This window comes from Sapajus apella, unplaced genomic scaffold, assembly GCF_009761245.1.
Source record: "Sapajus apella isolate SASKATOON/1434 unplaced genomic scaffold, GSC_monkey_1.0 scaffold10, whole genome shotgun sequence".
Classification (NCBI taxonomy): Eukaryota; Metazoa; Chordata; class Mammalia; order Primates; family Cebidae; genus Sapajus; species Sapajus apella.
The window spans coordinates 25,014,669-25,036,834 of NW_022436950.1; the positions used below are offsets into that span (position 1 = coordinate 25,014,669).

Genomic DNA, 22,166 nt, shown 5'->3' on the forward strand with positions numbered 1-22,166 from the left:
GTAGACAGGGAAAAGTGGAATGAAAAGGGGAGAGACAGTGGCATCTTCATCTTACCAAATGGGGAATCCAGAATTTCTGTAATTCTGTAATTAGAAATAGGGCCAGGTGTGGTGGCTTGTGCCCATTATCTCAGCACTTTGGGAGGCTGAGGTGGGTAGATTACGAGGTCAGGAGGTCAAGACCAGCCTGGCCAACATAGTGAAATCCTGTCTCTACTAAAAATACAAAAATTAGCCACGTGGGGTAACATGAGCCTGTAGACCCAGCTACTTGGGAGGCTGAGGCAGGAGAATTGCTTGAACCCAGGAGGTGGAGGTTGCAGTGAACTGAGACCACATCATTGTACTCCATCTTGGGGACAGAGTGTGACACGGTCTAAAAAAAAAAAAAAAAAAAAAAAGAAATCTAAGTATATTATTTAAAAGTACATAAAAGTAGCGAAAACTTAAGCCCTAACATTAATGGGCTTTTTAAACAATGTGAATATAGTATCTAATAAGATTTTGCTTCAATTACGTTAAAGAAAAATGTGGTGAGTAGCTGCAAATTCCTTGAAATCCATTCACCAGAAGAGAAACAGGCTGTGTGCCATCTAGTTGAAAACAGAGCCTACTTTAAGTTCATGACGGTCTCCAAGGCTGTTCAATAGAAATATGTGTTGCCTATCAAACTCACTATTATAGATAATTTATACTTTAAGGGCAAATGTTTGTGATAGCATCACAAGACGAATTAAGAGATAATTATTTTAAGGTGCGAGCATGATACATTGGCATAAACTCTGGACTTTGGTTCAAGATTAGAAATCAGAGGTACAAAGCCAAAATCCTGGTTCCATCACTGACTTGGCAGGAGACCTTGGGCAATGCCATCAGTTTTGCTCTAGCAATTTTCTCTATATCTCTAGTCAGGAGACCATTATTCCTGTTGACAAATATGAGGGTCAAATATAGTAATATGTGTGAAAATGATGATTATAATCCTTGATTTCTTTGATTATTCTATACATGCAATTACTTTGTCTAAGTCATTCATTAGTGGATTTCTGAATTGTTTAATACATACAAAGGACTCCAGATAAAGTTCAGTTAGAAATTAAACTATCTGACTATATTGGATAGATAATATCATTTTTCTTCTTAAACTTATTAGAGAAGTCCTTAACAATGTTAAAATAGCTATGGTTTGAACAGTGAATCATTAATGTCTTTAGATACACAGATTAGATATTCTGAATATTTTCAGTTACATTTCACTGTGGCAGAAGTCCACATATTTGAAAAATATAAAAATATGCTTATGTGCTAGTATTTGTCACTTCAGAGAAACATGTTGATCTTTACCTTGTTTTACAAAATCACTTTTTCTTTTGAGATGGAGTTTCGCTCTGTCACCTAGGCTGGAGTGCAGTGGTGTGATCTTGGCTCACTGCAACCTCTGCCTTCCAGTTTCAAGTGATTCTCCTGCCTCACCCTATTGAGTAGTGGGGATTACAAGTGTGCACCACCATGACTGGCTGATTTTTGTATTTTTAGTAGAGACGGCGTTTCACCATGTTGGCCAGACTGGTCTCAAACTTCTGACCTCATGATCCACCTGTTTCAGCCTCCGAAAGTGCTGGGATTACAGGTGTGAGCCACCGTACCTGAGCTCAATTTTATATTTTTAAATAAATAAATAGCTAATTTTCTCCATTGAACATTAATAAAAATTAGAAAAGAAAATTTCCAGTAATTTTAATCACCCAGACATAACCTCTGTTAATATTTTAATGTATTTCTACTCTTCTTTCTATATACGTAGGCACAGACTTTTTAAAATTTGGAAAATTTATATTCCATTATTCACAAAACATTGTATCACAAGCCTTTATTTCATCAACATATTCTTTAGAAATATTTTTATTAGCTCCATAATAGTCAACCAAATGAATGATCAACACATATTTTAAACTTGACTCTTAACATTTATGTTATTTCTCACTCTTGATATTACAAATTTATTATAACATTTTCCATGATAAATAATCTACTATATAAAGCCTTCCCTTCATTTTTGAACACTGCTTTAGAAAAAAAATTCCTAGAAGTAAAATTATTGAGTCAAAGCATGTGATAATTTCTAAAGGTTTTGATGTGTATAGATAAATTGCTCTGCAGAAAGATACAGTTTGTAGTCCCAAACAGAAACCATAGTATCTTCAAACATTGGGTATTAAAATTTTAATAAATTCCAAATAATAATCTAGGAATTAAGGGTATAGGAGACATATAAATCTCATTTTGATTTGTATTTCTTTGAGCTGTTTTGTGTTTATTAGCCATTAATATTGTTCATATGTGATTCTGTATGTTGATGTCTCTTTCTCACCTTCATTGGTATTTTTGTATTATAGATCTATAAAAGCTTTTCACATGCTGGAAATATAAATCCTTCATCTATATACTTGTTTGATTTCTACATTTTTACCCAAATAAAGGTCAGTATATATCTTTAAAGTGGAAGGATAAATTTTAAATATGTCTATAGGAAACAGCCTTTTCAAAGACTAAAGATAGAAACATGACATAATATCTTTCAAATTCTTCATTAAACTCTCCTTCCTGAGAAGTTGTTATTGTTGTTAAAATTAATCATATGTATAATATTTTCATACATATTATTAAGCAATAAAGCCAGATTACTGGATATGGAAACAAGATAATCATCTTCCCAGCACTCCTTACTACCCCTTTAGCCGCTCTGCCCACCTTCCCCACCATTTCTAAGAAATTTGGAGATTTAAAAAATTCTCCAAAAACTAAAGAACTAGTTTGGAGCTTGGATCATGTTAAACACTCTTACTAGAAAATGGATCTGTAGGAACATTTTTTCATACTTTTATCTGTCCCTCTCTTCCCACCATTCTTAGGTTTTGCTTTTTTTCTTTTAATGATTGGGAATGACACTTAATTGAATACAGGGCCAGAACATAATCTACAATAAAGGATAATTTTATAAGACAGTTAAAATTTTCTCAGTCACTTTTTCTACGGTAACTCACAATGCCAATTAATTTCTTAATTCATTAACAATGTAACAGAAGAAAAGACTTTGAAAACACTGTGCTTTGTGCAGATGTCTTTTAATTACGGCTAATTAAATACTATGCAAGAACCTGATTATACCTTTGAGTATTTCTTAATCAGAAAAAACAAGAAAAGGAACAAAACAAGGCTTGTAGTCATGAACTCATGGAACAAAAGCTGATTTCAGCAACTCTTGATTAAAAAACCCAAAACTGCAAAAAAGAGAACAAATTACAGAGTAGCACAGGGGAGTATTCTTTAAATCTGTATGCTGATTCTCCATGGAGGTTTATGTACTACTGTTTGTTTTGGTTATTAGGCAGAAGCTCAAGTAAACCCAAGTAGAAATCACACTGCTTCAAAAAATGAAGAGCAGAGCCAGTGGGTAAACAGTTTCAGAGCGAACTGATGCAATACTCCCAAAGTTAGGAATGCATTTTTCCAGATGGCCACTGTGCATATGGCTGGGGCTACTTCGGTAGCCAAAATAGGAAATGAGAACACAGTTCTTTCCAATTAAATCAGCACTGTCCTTGAGAAAAGAAATTTCACAGAACATGTCCGTGGGGATGGAGGTGGACAGGAAATAGCATTCCTGTCTATCAGGACATCTTCAATTTAACTAATCATGATATCTTGCTTTAAATGTTCAGGCCAGTCAAATTTATTTTGGGATTTTAGGCGAACAAGGCAGTGAGCTAAACCATGTGCTGGAAATTCACAGCTCAAAATTGGTGTTGTCTGTCCATCCTCTTTCATCCTGGAACATTGGGTGAGTTACTTAATCTCTCTGTGATTGTTTCATCCTGTGTAAAATGGGAATCACATCTCCAGGCTGCCCAACAGCCTTGTTGTGAAGATAAAATTATGAATGTTATGAAGTACTTTACAATCATGAAGCACTGGATTGTGCTTTCCAGGACTTGGAGAGAATAACCAACAATGCCAGTTCATGCTGCAGACCACGTGTTGGTCTCTTCTACGGAAGACGTCCCTATTTATACTGGGGTATGATTTCCAGTTTTGTTCAGGCCCTGCCCCCTAACATATCCTTTGGTGGTTTTTCAATTCATCTTAATTAAAGAATAATTTGCTTGTATAACAAGCTTGGCTGGAAGCTGATTTTTGCTGGGTAAATTTGCTGAACTTCTCAATAAATTTTGGCTCCCCAAAATGGCAGACACGTGCTGTAGAAAGAAACTGTTTTGCCCTCTATACTAGTGAGCAGTCAGATGGAGACTCTAAACACTTATACATGGACAGCAGCCCATCCGTGTCAGCCCTTTGATTCATCTTAACAAGTGCATGGGCTACAGGAAGCTAGTTTCAACATCAATCATTCCAACCAAACTATCTTGCATTTTCTGTTTACCCGGTACATTCTGATTTCACCCTTCTCTTAAGGAAATGAAAGCAGCTAAAGCTATTCAAAATGATGAGTAAAGAACCTTTCTTTTTATTTTAAAATCTGTATTCTTTTAATTTTTGTTTAATACTTTAGCTGTCTACCCAACTGGCCCTATTTGTGCCCCAAACCAGTGACAATTTATATAATATACTAGACTCTCAGCTGTTTTCAAGGCTAGCCTGATACCGCTTGTTTTAGCCTTTGTAAAAATGTAAGTGGTCTTCCTGTAGTCAGCAAATTGTGCTCCTTCCCTGCAGAATAATCTATCCACAGATGGAAGAATTTTAAGGGAATATCAGGAAGCTGCTGCTGATAGAGCCAACAGTTTAATGCTAGCTGTATGATGTGATGAGACGAATCAATGAGGACAGAAGTGATATAACAAAAAGCAACATACTTGTATCTTATTTGTCCCATCTCTCAACTATGCCACAGGGAAGCAGAAACTTTGATCATTTCTGGTTTTTTTCCCCTTATTTCTGGTTTTACTTTTTTAGCTTTCCTCTAATTGTGTATGTAGTGGAATTACCTAAATTTCTCAGTAAAAATGCAGATTACTGAGATATATTCTAGCCCTACTTAACAGAATCACTGCTATTATAGCTGAGAGTTTAGATTATAAAAAAGTACCCCAGGAAATTTTAATGCTTTCTAAATTTTGAGAACAGTTAGCCTAATAAATCTTTGGCCACATTATGACATTCATGAGCTCTAAGCCCTTTTCTCTCTGTGTCTCTTCCTCAATAAAAAATACTAAAAATTATATTTTACTATGGCCTTGGTATCAAGATGAATATATTAATATTACATATTAAAACATTTTCTTCAACCTAAGTTTACATGTTTCTCTGGTTAAAATAAATTAAAGCATTTTCATGGGCCTCTGAAAGTATTTTGGGCCTTGGGCACATAGCCTCCTGTCTCCTGAGTAAGTCAGCTCAAAATGAATCAAGGTCCTGTCAACTTAGAAAACTGGTAATCTTAATATTTTGAAGATTTGGATGCTAAATGTTTTATTTCCCTAACATATGAAGAGATCCAGGTCAGAACTCTTGCTGGAGTTCCAGGGATGCAGCTTTGCATGAAGATAATTTGCAGGTTGTTCTTGGGTTTGGCGCTATTTGCCTAGATGTGAAGGTACCCCGTTTTGAACTGCCTTCTCAATACTCACAAAGGCAAAAATGGGAAAGATATTAGGTCTCAGCTTTGTTAAGCATTCCCATCTTGTTTAGGTGATACGTGCTAATAAATGCACACAACAACTACATACAAATAGAAGCTTATGAAATATGAGGTTATGGTAATATCAAATATTAGGGCCTGGTGTTGGCTATCTGGGGAAGCTTTTTCTGGAAGCAGAAAAATGGAAGGAATATGGAAAGGAAAGAAGAAAAACAGTCTATTTAAGGAATTTAATTATATGAAGCAGGAATGACTTTCACAAGAATTTCTAAGAATAAGCAACCAAGGAAAAATGACCTGGTGTTACACAAAATAGAGGAGCAACTGATAGAATGGCATAAAAATAACAATTTTACATCATTAGGAAAGAAGACTGCATATCATTTCAGAGTTTCGATAAGGCAACTAGCAGCAAACTATGCTCAATTATGGTTGTCACGTTTTTTTTTGTTTTTTGAGATGGAGTCTTGCTCTGTCACCCAGGCTGGAGTACAATGGTGCTATCTCGGCTCACTGCAATCTCTGCCTCCCCCGCTCAAGTGATTCTTCTGCCTTAGCCTCCTGAGTATTGGGGCTACAGGTGTGTGCCACCAAGCCCAGCTAATTTTTGTATTTTTAGTAGAGACAGGGCTTCATCATATTGGCGAGGCTGCTCTTGAGCTCCTGACTTTGTGATCCACCCACTTCGGCCACCCAAAGTGCTGGCACTGTGGTCAGCCAATAGTTATCACTTTTATGCTTTATATTTATACTTACTGTTATAGTCTGCACTAACAAAGTGCCTTACATAATAATAGCTGATATTTATTGAGAACGTGCCAATATTTCAAGTTCAGTGGTAATACTCATTGAAGCTGAGACTAGATAAGGAGGAAAAATAATGAAAAATATTGAATAAGGAAAAGCAGCAGTGTTTAATTGTTTTGGTTATTGATCTGTGACAAACTATCCCATTTCCATGACAAACATGGAAATCTAAAACAGTGACATTTATTTAATCATAATCATGCCATCTGGGATGACTTTGCTGGGGCGTCCCACTCATCTTACTGGTGGCCACTCATGTGGCTGCAGCCAGCAGGTGAGTCAGTGGGGAGCTGGGCTTAGCTGCAACCTTGGACAGCTGTACTTCTCTTTCTTTCTCTGTAATCTCAGGGCTGGTCCCTCTGTGAATAAGCTTTCCTTGGGGCCTCTCCAGCAGGGTAGCTGGACTCTTACATAGTGGCTCAGAGATCCTAAGAGAGCATGTGTAGCAGCAAGTAGCCTTTTAAAGCCTAGGCCTAGGACTGGTACATTCTGTTTTGTTTGTTTGTTTTTGAGATGAAGTCTTGCTCTGTTGCCCAGGCTGGAGTGCAGTGGCATAATCTCAGCTCACTGCAACCTCTGCCTTCCAGGTTCAAGTGATTCTCCTGTCTCAGCCTCCTGAGTAGCTGGGATTACTACTGCTCATGGGACCACCATCACTGAGCCTTGCTAATTTTTGTATTTTTAGTAGAGATGAAGTTTCACCATGTTGGCCAGGCTGGTCTTGAACTAATGACCTCAGGCAGTCTGCCTGCCTTGGCCTCCCAAAGTGCTGGGATTGCAGGTGTGAGCTACCATGTCCCGCCTATTCTTGTGATTAAAGCAGATTTAAGATGGGAACGGAGAGGTACACACAGGGCATGGATTTGGGGAGGCGTGATTCCCCGTGGCAGCTAGTGTCACAGACATCACCAGACTTGGAGAGAACACTTCCTTCCTACATCTCAGGTTTCTTACCAGGTGGTGGTGACAGTTAGTGCCATGCTTTTGAGGGGGCAGGTGGAGTGGCTTATCTGACGTTTAAATTTGTGAAAAAATAACATGTTTGCCGCTTGGAAGCATACTTGTTCTGTAGAAAAAGTCTAGCATCGCCAGTAGGGCAGTCTGCATGATGTCAGGGTTTAGTATTGGCTGCTGGCTAATAAACCTGAAGCTACAGCCTCTACCTTGGTCTCTATAAGTAACTAAAATGATGCTTTGCTTCTGTCTGCTACTGTGTTATTTCATCTCTCAATTCAAGGAAGACAGATGCTGTTTATAGGCCTCCTTAGAGATTACAGCCTGAGGAGATTAGAAATTTTGACCAATGTGTCACAGTTTCATCAACAGTGAGTGATGAAGACACTGGGAAAGGTCTTATATAACCTAGTGAGGACCAGTAGTTAACAGAGCAATAGACCTTCAAAATCATTTGTTTAGAGAATGGAGGTTGGTCATTTATTTGCACCTCTTAATAATTGAACCTGGGCTTAGTCGTCTACCTGATGTTGATTCTTTCCTTCATCTTTATTAATAGAATTCTGATCTTGTAAAGGACAGCATTGTATACAGTTAAAAAGACATTTTATAGCCTTTGTTGCAGATGAAGGGGCCACATGACTAAGGAGAGGCAAGTACAAGTTGTTAGATGAGACTTGTGGAAAGGTCTTCAGAAGCTGGCAGCAGGGGTAGGGAGCTGGAGAACAGATTCAGATGGGAAGGACCTATTTGCCTTTTGTCCTACAAAAGGGGATACAGATGAAATGGTTAGAGTTGCAGTGGCCGTATAGTGACCATGAAGTCATCTTGAAGATGAAATCCATGCACCAAGGATGGCAATGCAAGAAAGGAGGAGGCCAGACCTTGATGATACCATAGAGCCCTTGTACCAGCTTCTGATATTTGCTCCTTGACTTTAACTAAATGAAGGAAAGAAAATACGCTATTTTACTGAAGCTCCTATTTTTTAAAATGTTTCCATTACTAGCTGAATAAAGTTTCTAACTTACCATGTTATCAGAGCAGAAAAATGATAGTAGGTAGTTTATGCTATTCCTAAGATAGATGATGCCATTTAGGTGAAATATTTATCTAAAATTGTGTGGTAGAGGTTTCTTATGTGTGTATATGTCAGAGATTTTTCATATAAGGTACATCTTTCCATCAGAGCACTAATATTTGTTCTTACCTTTGCCTGATGCAATTTTCTCATGAATGTTCAAAAGGCATGTACCCTTTCTTCACTGGGGTTTCTGCTCAAAGGTCCACAGCTCAGAAAGGCCTTTCCCAATTGTCCTATCTGCAAAAATAACCCCTATCATTCTCTATAAACTCGTTCTCCCTACTTTTGACATTTTTTACTTTCTGATTGGCTAGTACGGTATTATCTCCTCAGTGCTCAGAAAGGTGCCTGACACTTTGTAGTGGCTCAATGAAATTTTGTTAAATGACCAAATAAATAAATGAATGCAAAGCTAATGCACATTTATTTCTGAAATTTTTCTGAGTAAACTATCAATGAATGAATGAATGAATAAAAAATGTCTCATAACTCATCACAAGTTGAGAACTTCAGATAGACTGTAAAACTTCTGAATAGTCCTATGCCTTTTAAAGTAATATGTCTGTTTTAAATGTTCAGTGTAACATTTAATGTTCAGTGTAACATTGATGGCAGTTTTTCAAACTTTGCTATTTCTTCCCTTCAATTTTACCTAAAAGAAATAGAATGGTACAATATAAGCCTCAGAAGGCATATGAAGGTATTCATAAATCCCCTCTAGGTTGACTTGGTCATACAGTACCTAATTTTTCTTAGACTGATATACTGTATGTCTTTTTGATAATAAAATGAATTATTTGATAATAAAATGATAATAAAATGAATATATCTGCCCATGGTTTTTTTTACACACACAAAATCCAGTGGCAGATATATATGTATATGTACACATATATAAGTATATGTATGTTTAATATATATACACATATATGAAAATATGTATATATAGATATGTATGTATAATATGTACACATATAAAATATGTATGTATAATATATATACACATAAATATACATATAGATATATAACTTGTTTTTCAATATCAGGAACATAGAACATATCGAAAAAGTCACCTACTTTTTTTTATGTATTACAGTATTTATATGGCATTTCAAAGTCATAAAATTTTCCTGTATTTTAAGATGGCCAAGGAGAAATACTCAGAAAAAGAAATATTGAGGATTCAAGCATGCCTAGAGACAAGGCTTCAGAGATCTTGGCTTTTCTCCATGGATAGGAAGTTCTGGAAATGGGGGTCATTGAACAATAGGCCTCTGATACTCCACAAAGTGCTGTGAAACCGCACACTTTGTGTCTTTTTCCTCTGGATGATGCATGGCGACAGAGATGCCAGGGATCCATCAGAGTTTTTCTCCATGTCCATCATGTAAAGTGGTTGTTAGGAAGCAGCAGCCCAGAACCTACATTTTCTAGCACTTCTGAAACATCTAAGTGGCATCCCAAGTTCTTGCCATGTGAATGTGGGTAGAGTGATGAATGGTCAGGCCCAGAAACATCTCCTAGGTGATTTTCCACCCTCTTTCCCACTGTGGACTGGCTGGATTTTCATGTCCAGAGTGACCCCAGGAAACGTGTTGAAGCAGGTGGAGCCTCTGTTAGGTTCAGTCACGTGATGATTAGATTCATCATGTCAGTCACGTGATGAGCAGAGCATTTCTCCCCCAACTTCTGTTTGACCAGGCCACAGAGATTTGGGTTTTTTATTTACTATAGCACCTAGCACAACTTTAAGGAATACACATATGCTACAGCTTTAACAGAAGTTAGGAACTTACTATCATTATTGAAAGAGGGCTGAGCAGAGAGCAGTGGTTCTCAAAGTGCAGAATCTTTCCGGGACAAGTTTGTTATGAATACAAATCCCCAGGCCTCCCTCCCAGAGATTCTGATTCATCAGGTCTGGGATGGGGCCCAGAAACAGGCATTTCGTCACCACTCCAGGTTTTTGGATGCACATTTAGAGAAACACTGATAGAGTGAATTTACAGAAATAGCAGCTGGGAATTTGAGTTTGGAAATGGACAGCAGATTATATACTGAGCCAAAGTAAGAGCTGAATGAATTAGAAGTCAGTGAATAAATGGCAAAATCAACAAAGAAAAATTCCATACTGCAGCAATGAGTATAATACTTCGGTACCTATGAACCTACCACATGTGAAGAAGGATGATGTCTCAGAGATGAGGTTGTAAAACTGGGTGAAGTCTAGAAGAAAACAGTTGAATTTAAAAAGACAAGAGAGGATAGTTTGAATACAAACATTTATAAACAGAAAGCTTTTTTAAACTGGCGTAACAAAATTGAAACAGATCACTTAAGGGAAGCGATAGTTTTGAAACCAGCACTGCTATCAGCACTCTTTCACCTATCACTGAAGAACTTTATGTGGAAGGGCAACAGCTTAAAATAAATGTTTATTTTTTTCCTTTCCAATACGCTATCAAATAAACACGTTACACGCCTACAGCCAAAGACTATTCTTGGATCAGATCTTTTCCAATGCTCTAAATTTAGCCAGCTGAACTTCTGTAAGTACCAACTTATTCAACCTTTTGAAATATAGGATTTGCTCTTTTTTTTTTTTTAAATTATTTGGAGTCTTGCTCTGTTGCCAGGCTGGAGTGCAGTGGCATGATCTTGGCTTACTGCAACCACCGCCTCCTGGGTTCAAGTGATTCTCCTGCCTCAGCTCGCTGAGTAGCTTGGATTACAGGCACACACCACCATGCCCAGCTAATTTTTGTATTTCTAGTAGAGACAGGGATTCATCATGTTGGCCAGGATGGTCTTGATCTCTTGACCTTGTGATCCACCCTCCTTCGCCTCCCAAAGTGCTGTGATTACAGGCGTGAGCCATCGTGCCTGGCCAGGATTTGCTTTTTAATTGGAAATCTGCATCTCATCTTAACAATGGAACAGAACATTCTTTCTTTTCAAAGAAATATGGTCTTTTATATTGTACAGTTAACATAGTTTAAAAAAGAGATTGTAGCAAAGTGTGAAAGGACCAAAATATACAAATACACACATGCGCATATGAGAGATCATGACAAATACAGCTCCATTTCTGATTAATTGGAAGCCATAACATGCATACTCTTTGGTGTTAACACCACCAAGTTTTTGTTGAGAACCAAATATCTGGTGAGAAGAGAATCTGAAAGAAGTGCATTTTTAGAATAAATCATTGGTAAGATTATAACTTTTTGTTTAAAGGAACACTTAATTATTGAAGTTTTAATTGGTCAGCCACAATTTTAAGCAATAGTGCAATCAAGTAAGATTTCCCTTCAGTCTGTGCTTCCTTTGGGAAAATCAGATGCTCTAGTTAAGAACGTCTTTGCTCTGTACTGTTGAAATAAAACCTCAAAGTGGATGAAGTAGAGTGCTGAACATATACTTAGGAATAGCAAATTAATTAGGAGGTCTACCAATGCTCTGAAAGCTGGTGCCCTTGTGGACTGACAGGTCTGGAGACCTAAGTATAAGTGATAGTTGAAAAATAATAGAGTGCAGCACACAGATGTCATGGTCCAGAAGAGGATGTCTATTATCGTCAGCAAGTTTAAAACCAAGTCATGGAGAGGAAGATGTTTTACATGCTTGCAGTCATTCTATTGCATCTTTCTTTTCAAATATACTCATGTGCCACCAAAGAAAGTTTCAGTCATTGATGAGTTACTTATATGACTGTTGTTCCATAAGATTGTGATGCCTTATTTTTACTGTGCCTTTTCTATGTTTAGATATGTTTAGACAAAAAACTGCTCATCATTGTGTTACAGTTGCCTACAGTGTTCAGAATGTAATATACTCTACAGGTTTGTATCCTGGGATCAATAGATTACATATGGGCCTATTGTCCTAGGCTACAATATATACATATACCCTACAGCCTAAGTGTGTAGTAAGCTATGCCATCTAGGTTTGTATAAGCAGAATCTATGATGTTTGCACAGCAATAAAATAGTCTAAGGACACATTTCTTAGAATATATTCCTTGGAATGACTGTATGTAGGATATTCAGCTCAGAAAAAATCTGAACTGACTTGGCTTTTCTGAAATATTATTTCCTATAATTTACATGTTATGAAGCTGCTTGTGATGATTTCAGAAAGAGGTTATGCTTCTTTTCAAGCATATATCCTTATGTGTAAAATAATACAGCTTGAGTGTGGAAGTTTTAGAGCCTTACATTTCTTTAGAAAAAATAGTCAGTGTTTTGAAGGTGAGCAAACACTTTTACAGAGATAATTTATTGAATACAACAGCTCTGTTCAGTAGATGGTGGGGATATATTGGTAGAAATATACGGTTCTCATTTTACAGATGAGGAACCTGAGACAAGAATAGATTAATTGATCTGTTGAAAGATGGCACTGCCAAACTAGTGGGGCAGTAAGGTTCTCTGGCAGTGGTTCCTAAGTGGTAGCCCATCAACTGGGAAAAACTAATGATCGAAAGGATTCAAACATGATGTTTGAAAGGAATCCTGAATTTATTATCTTAGCAATTAACAGATAATTGAAATCATTCAAGTTAAGAAATATTTGTTGAGAATCTATTCTGTCATTTACAATGAAGCAAAGATGAGACAGCATAATTCCCACCGCCAAAAAGATTGTAGCCCTCTAAGAAACCTCTGAGCCGGCGCTCAGACTCACAACTGTCTCAGCAACAAAAAATGGCAGATAATAAGCAAAAAGGCAGTAATTGAGGGATCAGCAAAGGATGGGGAGCAGGGATTTCCTTAGCAGCCTTCATAACTGAATGTCCACAATTCTTAGTGACTTGACAGCGGGAGGAGAGAGAAGTAGCAGAATATTTCCCAATCTGGAGAAGTTTAAAGTCACATCAGTATAAAAAAGCAAGAACAATAAAAACCATTGAACCAATCATTAACATGCAAGAATGACATAGTTGTTTATGAAAATTTTTAATAAACCAGACCACTTTGAAAGCACAGCTAAAGAATATGCTGTATTAGAAGGCAGTTCAGGAACAATCAAATTAATGCAAAGACCTTAGAAATCTAAGAGTTGGCCTGTAGGGAAACTTTATTTCATTGGCAAATGAGAACAGCAGCGTATTTGTCTCTTTTCCAGAAAGTTTTCTACCTGAAGTTAAGTGTGCCCTTGAAAGGAAAAACAAGAAGAAAACACCCAAGACATCAAATTAGAAACTTAAAAAAAAACAAAGTACCTAGTGTTATAAAAAAAATAGTTGTGTAACATTTCAAGGATGAATTTTAAGTACATTCAGTACATTCAAGTCTTGAGGTAGGCAACACCTGCCTAGTTCTGATAACCTTTCATTTCTGGTTTGCCTTTAAGAACCTCTGGGAAAACAGGATAAACAAAGAGGATCTGAAGAGACCTTGAGAGTCAAAGATGAGCTGAGGGGTTTTCCTTCGAAATGGAAGAAACTGTCACAAACATGAGAGGTTAAAGAGGCTGACCTGGAAGAGCAAAAAGGCCCAAGTCATTCCTGACTCTCATCTGGGAAACTCTTCAGAGTCACGCAGAGGATAGGGTCTCCTTGTTTAGTTTGCTGCTAAAATGTTTCTGGCAGAGTGGCTGGCGCACAGATCTATCTTAACTCATTCTAATAGTCTTGTACTCATTCTGCATGGCAAAGCAGCTTTCTTTGCTAAAAACATTTCAAATCAGAATAATTTGGAAGTACTTCATTTCAAGTCTATGAGAGTAAATTACAATATTTTATTACACCTAGGGCTGGATAAATAAAGGCATTGTAGCAAGAAAGAGAGCCTTAGATAAGCAATTTATGGTGTCTCCTGTTCATATGGGAATATAGTTATGCTGAATAAGCCTACTATAGTAGATGAGGACACAGTGGGTGAATTTCACATAAAATACAGTAACTATAGCAAAATGGAGTGGATGTCTCCAGTGATTTCCTTTTGAACCATAGAAAATTAGGAATAGCATTATAGAACTTTGCTGCATATTAGTTCATTAGCTTATTAGGAGCTGTTGTACTACAGTGATTCATTGGGGAGAAAGAATGGAAGAAATAAATGACAGGTGATGAATAATGTAAAATATAACCTCATCCTAGAAACATCTGCAGGTAGGGTCTTAGAGGTACTTTGCTTGCTTGCTTCTTTATCCATGTTCTGCACAGCATCTCCTTTGTCAATAATCTCTTTGTCATCTCAACAGTCTTATTCATTCCCTGAGGTTTAGGTGGCTCTTCACACTTCTCCCTCCCCAGTACCTTAGATGGACAGTTGACAAAGGCCTGACCTCAGAATATCCTCTTTCCTGGTAATGGAGGTAAACACATGACCCAAACTGAACGAAACAGAATTCTCCTTTGTAATTGTACCAGAGCTATTAGCAAAACATTTCCTCTTTCACTGTATTTACTAGGTTGGTGGGATAGAAGACCAATAGTGGCCACCTTTGCTGCAAAAATGCATGAGGGTGGGGAGCATGCATGAGAATGCAAAGCAACAGAGAGGAAAGCAGTGCCAAAGGATGGAAGGACCAAGGGACAGAATCATTAAGATAGTTGTGAGCCTCTGGGTCTAGCCATGCATAAAATTTGACCTACTCTTAGATTTTTCAGTTATATGAACCGGTAGACTTCCTTTTGTTCTTGTTAGCATGGGCTTAGGCTTTGTGTCATTTGCACAAAAATGGCTGGCTAGTCACGTGGCATCTGTGTTAACAGAAATCATACTCATTGAACTAGTCATATTTTATTTAAATCTTGCTTCTCAGAAGCAATGAAGTTCTTCCTCAAAATATTCTTCTGATGTGGCAGGGTTATGTTTTGTTTTATTTTGTGACATTTTGTTATATTTTGCCTAATTTTCTCAGAGAGGCCAGTCTAATCTAACTTGTGCTAGTGTAATTTTAAAAGTTTGACAGATTCATATATGTAGGTGTGCCCTATATGAGGAATATAAATTATGATATTTTATTTAATAATTATTCTCAATTATTTGTCTTCTTCTCCCTGAAAATCAAATCTATTTCCCTACATCATTGATATAGGCATGGCCAGAGGATTTGCTTTGACCAAGGAAACCTGAATGAAAGTGATGAGCTCCCTGTGTGAGTAAAAACCCCAACAAACTCATATTCTTTATGTACTGTGAGCAAGAAACTTGGGCTGTTCTCTAGTCCAAGTGTAACACTTTGTTATAAGCCTCTGAGATGTGGGATTTGTTTGTTACAGCAGCAAAACCTAATAAACACCAACTGATACATCAGATATACAAACTCAAAAATAAGAAAATAATGATTGCTTAAAGTTAATGACTCATAGTAGCAATCGATGTCTCCTTTATATTAAAAGTTCTTCTGGTGCATTTATAATATTCAATTTACCAAAAAATTTATTTACACGCAATAAGTGAACACATTCATTGTAACATCCTCCCCAATCCTGGAGGTGTTCTCTTCTCCATTTTCTTCTTTGGTTGTCATCTCTGGGTTCTGGTTGTTCTGTGCCTCTCACAAATACATTGGTCTATATGGCTAGACTGCTGATTTGGTGTATCTCTTTGATGCATTATTGTTCTAAGCTGAGAGGTCCTCAGCTGCTCTGCCAAACAAATGTCATGAGGTGCTTGTCTCAGTGGCACTGCCTTTTGTGGTGGTGGTTGATGAACTGTGGAGTTCTTTGAATAGCTCTTTCCCATTGTCACACATCACACTTCAAGTGCTGTGCATCCCTGATCCCACCCTCTACCTCTGGGGATAGTCATTACACACCCTCTTGCTTCTGGGAGGCTTTCCGCGATTTAGTGGGTCACCCTATGCCATATGGTGCACCCCAGAATGACACACAGAAAATACTCTTTGACTTCTCCCACTTTGATTTGTTTACTATGTTTAATTTTCTTAGCTCAGCTGTCATTATGCTTACTTTTATCCTTCTGTTATTATATTCATGGTGCCGATATCATTTTGAGTTGTGCTACTTTCTCTTTTATATCTTTGGCATAAAAATGTGAGTGTCAAATAAAAACATGATAATTCTCTCCTTATTATTTACCCTACTTCTGCAAATTTCATCTATCTCATAATTGAGAGGCAACCACAAAGTGAAACTGGAGTGCAAGAGAAAAAGGGGGAGCAGAGCGTTTATTATGTAGCTATGATTGGGGTAGGAACTATAGTAATTGAGAAATAAATATTATTTTTTTCTATTTTACACATGTAAAAATACAACTCAGGAGATCAAGTAACTTGACTAAGGTGATACGTTGATAGGCAGTGGATCTGGGACTTAAACATATTTCCATCTGACTCCTGTGTTCTCTGTCTTCTATGTGATGCTGTTTCTTAGAATTGAATGAAAGGACTCAGGGCATGAAGAGAAACCTATGATTTTGGGGAAGTTACTTCACCTTGCTCCCTAATAAGAGAGTTGAGTAAAATTTCCCCTAAGGTACCGTAACATTACATACATCTAAAATGGTTATCCAAAAGCCCATGTACTTTATTCAATTTGAGAAAAGCAGAGCTATTTCTTTAATTTACTGTCCTTCTCTTACATACTCTTTGACTTTGGGATTTAGTCTCTCTTCTTCCCTCTTGGAAAACCGTATTCAGTCCAAATTTAACCCATTGCTCATGCTCTGCATCCTTAATATTCTCATTCAGTCAGAACCATGCACCAAACATTATCCCTTTCTTGTACAGGTTTTTCTCCAAACTTACTGTGTCTCCTTTTACACATAACACACTCAAGACTCTCCCATTAAAAAGAAAACAAAACCCTCCCTAATCTATTACCATATCATGCTATTGGCTAGCTTTTGGAAAAATTAAAGTGAGATCCATAGAAGTCACCATTTTAACCATTTTAAAGCGTACAATTCAGTGGCTTTTAGTCCATTCACAAGCTTATGCGACCTTCAGCATCATCTCATTGCAGAGCACTTTAATCACCCCCTAAAGAAATCCGTACACATGGAGTAGCCACTCCCCCATCCCCTGACAACTAGAATCCTGTTTTCTGTATCTATGAATGTACATATTCTGGAAATGTCATGGAAGTGGAATTATACATGCAGACTTTGTGTTTTTCTTCTCTCAGTTAGCATGGTATTTTCAAGTGTCATTGTGTTGTAGCTGTCAGCTAGCTTTGTAAAGCTTTAGCCTAGTCACAGTGATACCAGTTCTTGACCTTCTTTTTCTCTGTGTTTAACTTGACTTCTACGCAGCAATGGAGTACTTGACCTCTCTCTCCTCCTGAGCCTCATTCCTTCCTGGGCATCAAATCCAGTTGAGGTTCTTCTTTCATAAACTTGTTCGCAGGTTTATCTGTCTTCTCCTGGCACTTGTACAGTGATATTTTCAGGGGTTTCTGGTAGGGCCCACTTCCCTTGGTACTCTCATTTTGGTCACTTTGATCTGTTCAAGGCTTCAGTTACCATACTCACTCTAATCAGTTTCAGTAGTAGCTACTTACTTGTTTGCCTGATCAGTCCTTCTCCCTCTCCCAGCTTCCCTGCAACCACCTCCTGCATGTCTTGAGTCTGAGCATTCTCTCCCTTCCTGTCTATATACTTCAATGTGACTTTGAGCAGCCAAGCTCCTGTGACATGATTCAGCCAATTAAATGGTCAGAGGGCAGACATATGATCTACACTGAATCGGTCAGAAACCTTTCCTAGAAATCTGTAATTGGGACTAAAAAATATTTAGTGTTTTAAAAAATGTGCCTATTCCTAATTCACATGGGGCCAGTAGTTATCAGAGGTCATGTTTTACCATGTGGTCTAAGAAACCAAAGAGGGGAGATAATACAAGGAGCGTGAGCCGTTTCAAGCCCAGGTCTCAGTCTGTTCTTGGAGCTTGGCTGCCTCCCTGCCCTTGGGATCCAACTGAGCCATTCCCGAATATATCATCAGCTCAGAATTTGCTCTGTGTATCCATTTGCCTATGAAAACTCCACTCAGCTATTTGTGGCAGACTGGCTGGATGACTGCAATTTCTTCTTCTCAGGTACTCAGTTAAACTATTTCCAGCTCTTTTGCACCCAGTGACTAGTTCCTGCCAAATGAATGTGATTAAGGTGATGTGTCACTTCTGGTCTTAGATGCTTAAAGTAAGCGTGCTTTCTTCACTCTCTCTCTTTTTCTATCCAGTGCTGGACACTGCCAAGGTGACCTTGAAGCCACATGTTAAAAATAGATGGCCCTAAATAACTAAATGGAGCAGAGCACCCTCCGAGCCAACACCAATTGACAAGAAACAAATTCTTCTGGTGTTAAACCTTGGAGAGTTGGGGAGTTCAGCTATAAGAGTTGCAAAAGCATTACTTGCCCTAATTTGTGGCCTCACAGCCACCTCAAATTCAACACACAATCTGCTCTTTCTCTCCAGAGCTCCCTATTTTAGTAAATGGTTCTAAAATCCATTAAGTCAGAAATCTCAGCATCAACTTGACTGTTCCATTTTCTGTAACTTTTGTAATCTCCATTGTTTATCCACTGCTATTAATTTAATATATTTAAAATCTCTGTACTTTATCCTTTTCTTGTCATCACTACTCAATGGCATTTCTTGCTCAGTTACCACGGTGGCTTTGTAAGGCATCTCTCTACCTCTAGGGAAACATTTTAAGTCATTCTTTTCTCTTCTGTTCTAAACTTTTAAAACAAAAATTTATATTCTGTTTCTCTCCTTAAAATCTTTTAATGACTCCTTAACATCTTCTGAATTAATAGCTGTGAAATGCCATTTGCCTGTCACTACCACAGACTACTTCAGAATGGATTGATAAAAACTGATTTCTTTGAGCACTAGTTGATGTGACTATGACCTGCTACTACGGACAAGGCTGACTGGATAAGAGATTGGGGACTGAACCCAAAACAGCCCTCTGGTTAGTATATAGTGGGTAATGAAGTAGCCAAGACTCCAACTCTACTGCTGTAGTTTGAATATAAGTACCCATCAAATCTCATGTTGAAATTCGATTCCCAATGTTAAAGGTGGAACCTAATGGGAGGTGTTGGGTGATGGGAGTGGATCCTTCATGAACAACACAAACCAGACTCAGACATCTGCCTAACAGGGTTTTTGTTTTGTTTTGTTTTTTGAGACAGGATTTTGCTTTGTCACCCAGGCTAGAGTGCAGTGGTGTGAACACGGCTCATGTAGTCTTGACCTCCTGGGTTCAGGTGATCCTCCTGCCTCAGCCCTCCACGTAGCTGGAATTACAGGTGTATGCCACTATGCCTGGATAATTTTGTATTTTTTTGTAGAGACAGGGTTTTGTCATGTTGCCCAGGTGGGTTTTGAACTCATGAGCTCAAGCGATCTGCCTGCCTTGACCTCCCAAAGTGCTGGGATTACAAGTGTGAACCACCATGCCTAGCTTTGTGACTTCTTGACCAGGTCAAATTCGCTACCATAGGAAGTTTGAATGGGAGCTATAAAGGAGAGACATAAATTGTAACAGCATTACAGAAAATAGATTTTTAGTGAATTCTGTTGAGTAAAGGCATCCATGAACAAAGGCTATGAAGCAGTAGAAACTGGGGTAAGCAGAATCCATTATGGATGGAGGAGAGGATAGAATTGGTAGGGCAGAAGATATGTATGTAGGCACAGTAGACTCCAAGACCAAGATGAGTAAAATATAAGGTATGGTGAGTCCCTGGAGTAGGAGTAATATATACTCATTTTGCATGAGGCAAGTTTTGCTGAAGTAGCCAGAATATCAATGAACCCAGAGCTGCTGTTGTGGGCTGATCAACTTTTCACTTTTCCGTGGCATCTAACTGTTTGGTTTATGAGATGTTTTCCGTGTTTCTTCAGTCCTTTTTCTACTCTAATAAAGCCCCATCATTTGAATTAAACTGAGTGTTGCAATTTGCAACCAAAGACATGATGATCTACATGCACTGTGAACTGCCCTCTGCTTGACCTCCAGCGTCTCTCTTGTGACCTCCACTCACATCAGATTCTTTATGCTGGAGTGTACAGCACTCTTGAATGCATTTGCTCCAGGGACTCTTGCTTTTCCAAGGGCAAAAGTTTCATGGGAGGCCCTTTGTCTTTGGCTGACTTCTATTCATTCTTAAAAACATAGTCAGGTGCAAACTCCTTTTGAATAACTTGCCTGTCACCTTATTCTCTCCTGCATGTTTTGGATTGTGTCACTCTTCTGGGTCCCCATGGCACATCTGGCATGCCACTGTCATATTGCTAATTGATTACACTGTGATATCATTTATTTTTTTGTCTAGAGGAGGCTTCCAAACTTCTTAAAAGCAGCAGCTGTGTCTTGCTCACCACTGTAGCCTCAGCAACTGATCAGAGCATGGCACACAGTAGATGTTTACTACGTGATAAAATGAAGACTTTCAATTCTTCACGCCCATGCTTGCTGATTAGTAAATGTGATGTAAAGATTACTCAGTTTATCAGTTTGCTAGAGTGGCCATAACAAAGTACCACATACTGGTCATTTACAACAGATATTTATTTTCTCACAATTCTGGAGGCTACAAGTCTGAGAACAAGGTGTCAGCAATTTAGATTCTTTTGAGGTCTCATTCCCTGGCTTTTAGATGTCTGCCTTCTTCCTCTGTCTTCACATGGAAGACATATGTCTATGTGTATGTCTGTGTCTTAATCTCTTCTTATAATAACACCAGTCCTATTAGTTTTGGGTCCATGCTAATGACCTCATTTAAACATGATTACCTCTTTGCAGACTCTATGTCCAAACAATCCCCTTCTGAGATGCTGGGAGTGAGAACGTTAACAAAGGAATTTTGGGAGGTTACAATTTAGCTTGTAAAACTAAATTACCAAATCTAGTTTGTTGTTTCCTTGGAAGATCTGAATTCTGCTTTTTTTTTTTTTTTTTTTTTTTTTAGATCATTTATACCAAATGGGTCCTGCTTAACATTAAAGTAGAAAGCAGATTAAAAGCAGCGTAATGACGACTTTAGGCAGACCCAGTGATAGGATGGAGAAGTTGCAGTGAAAGAACAAAATAAATAAATAACATCTTAAAGGTCCAGCTAGCCAAGTGTACTGGCAACATTGTTAGATATACAAAGATCTCCTCCAGTCCTCTGGCATGTGAGGGCTGTAGGGTTCCTAGTCCTGTCCCCCTCATCAATGGCTGTTTTTTACTTATTGATGCAGAGATACATAATTACCAGTGCAGTAAGGGGCTGTTCTGAGTAGTTCTATGAAGAGGCCAGGTGAAGAAGATAGTCTGCTTGGGGTATAGGAAGAATTTAAGGGGTATACGAATAATTGAGAGAAGTGACAATCTGTTTCAGATCAATTTTTACCCCCAATCTCCTAAGATTTCTTGTAAGAACACGGTGTTACAAATGGAGGTAACTCACATGCAGTGGTGCTAAGCAAAAAATGGGGGACTGCAGGGCTGCAGGCTCTAAGTCCTGCTTTGCCACTGATGCACAGTATGCATTTCTCTAAGTCACTTAACCTTTCTATGGCTCATAGACTTCCCTGTAAAAAAGGATAGTATCTGTGGCATTCCTCATCAGGATGTTGTGATAAATAAGCAATTAAAAGGGCTCTGGATATATAATTATAGTTTAACATAGCCATGGCTATTTGCTGTTTACACACACACACACACACACACACACACACACACACACA

At 38.1% G+C, this 22,166-nt stretch overlaps 1 protein-coding gene and 1 long non-coding RNA gene across 2 annotated transcripts in view; one reads left to right on the forward strand and one right to left on the reverse strand.

The window, feature by feature from the left end:
• The window catches only part of VWC2L (von Willebrand factor C domain containing 2 like), a 177,016-nt gene that overhangs the window by 78,441 nt on the left and 76,409 nt on the right, over positions 1–22,166 (reverse strand). The window lies entirely within an intron of this gene.
• On the forward strand, positions 261–3,405 carry LOC116551477. Its single transcript, XR_004268957.1, has 3 exons — positions 261–364; positions 571–586; positions 3,396–3,405. It is a non-coding gene; the product is annotated as an uncharacterized LOC116551477 (long non-coding RNA).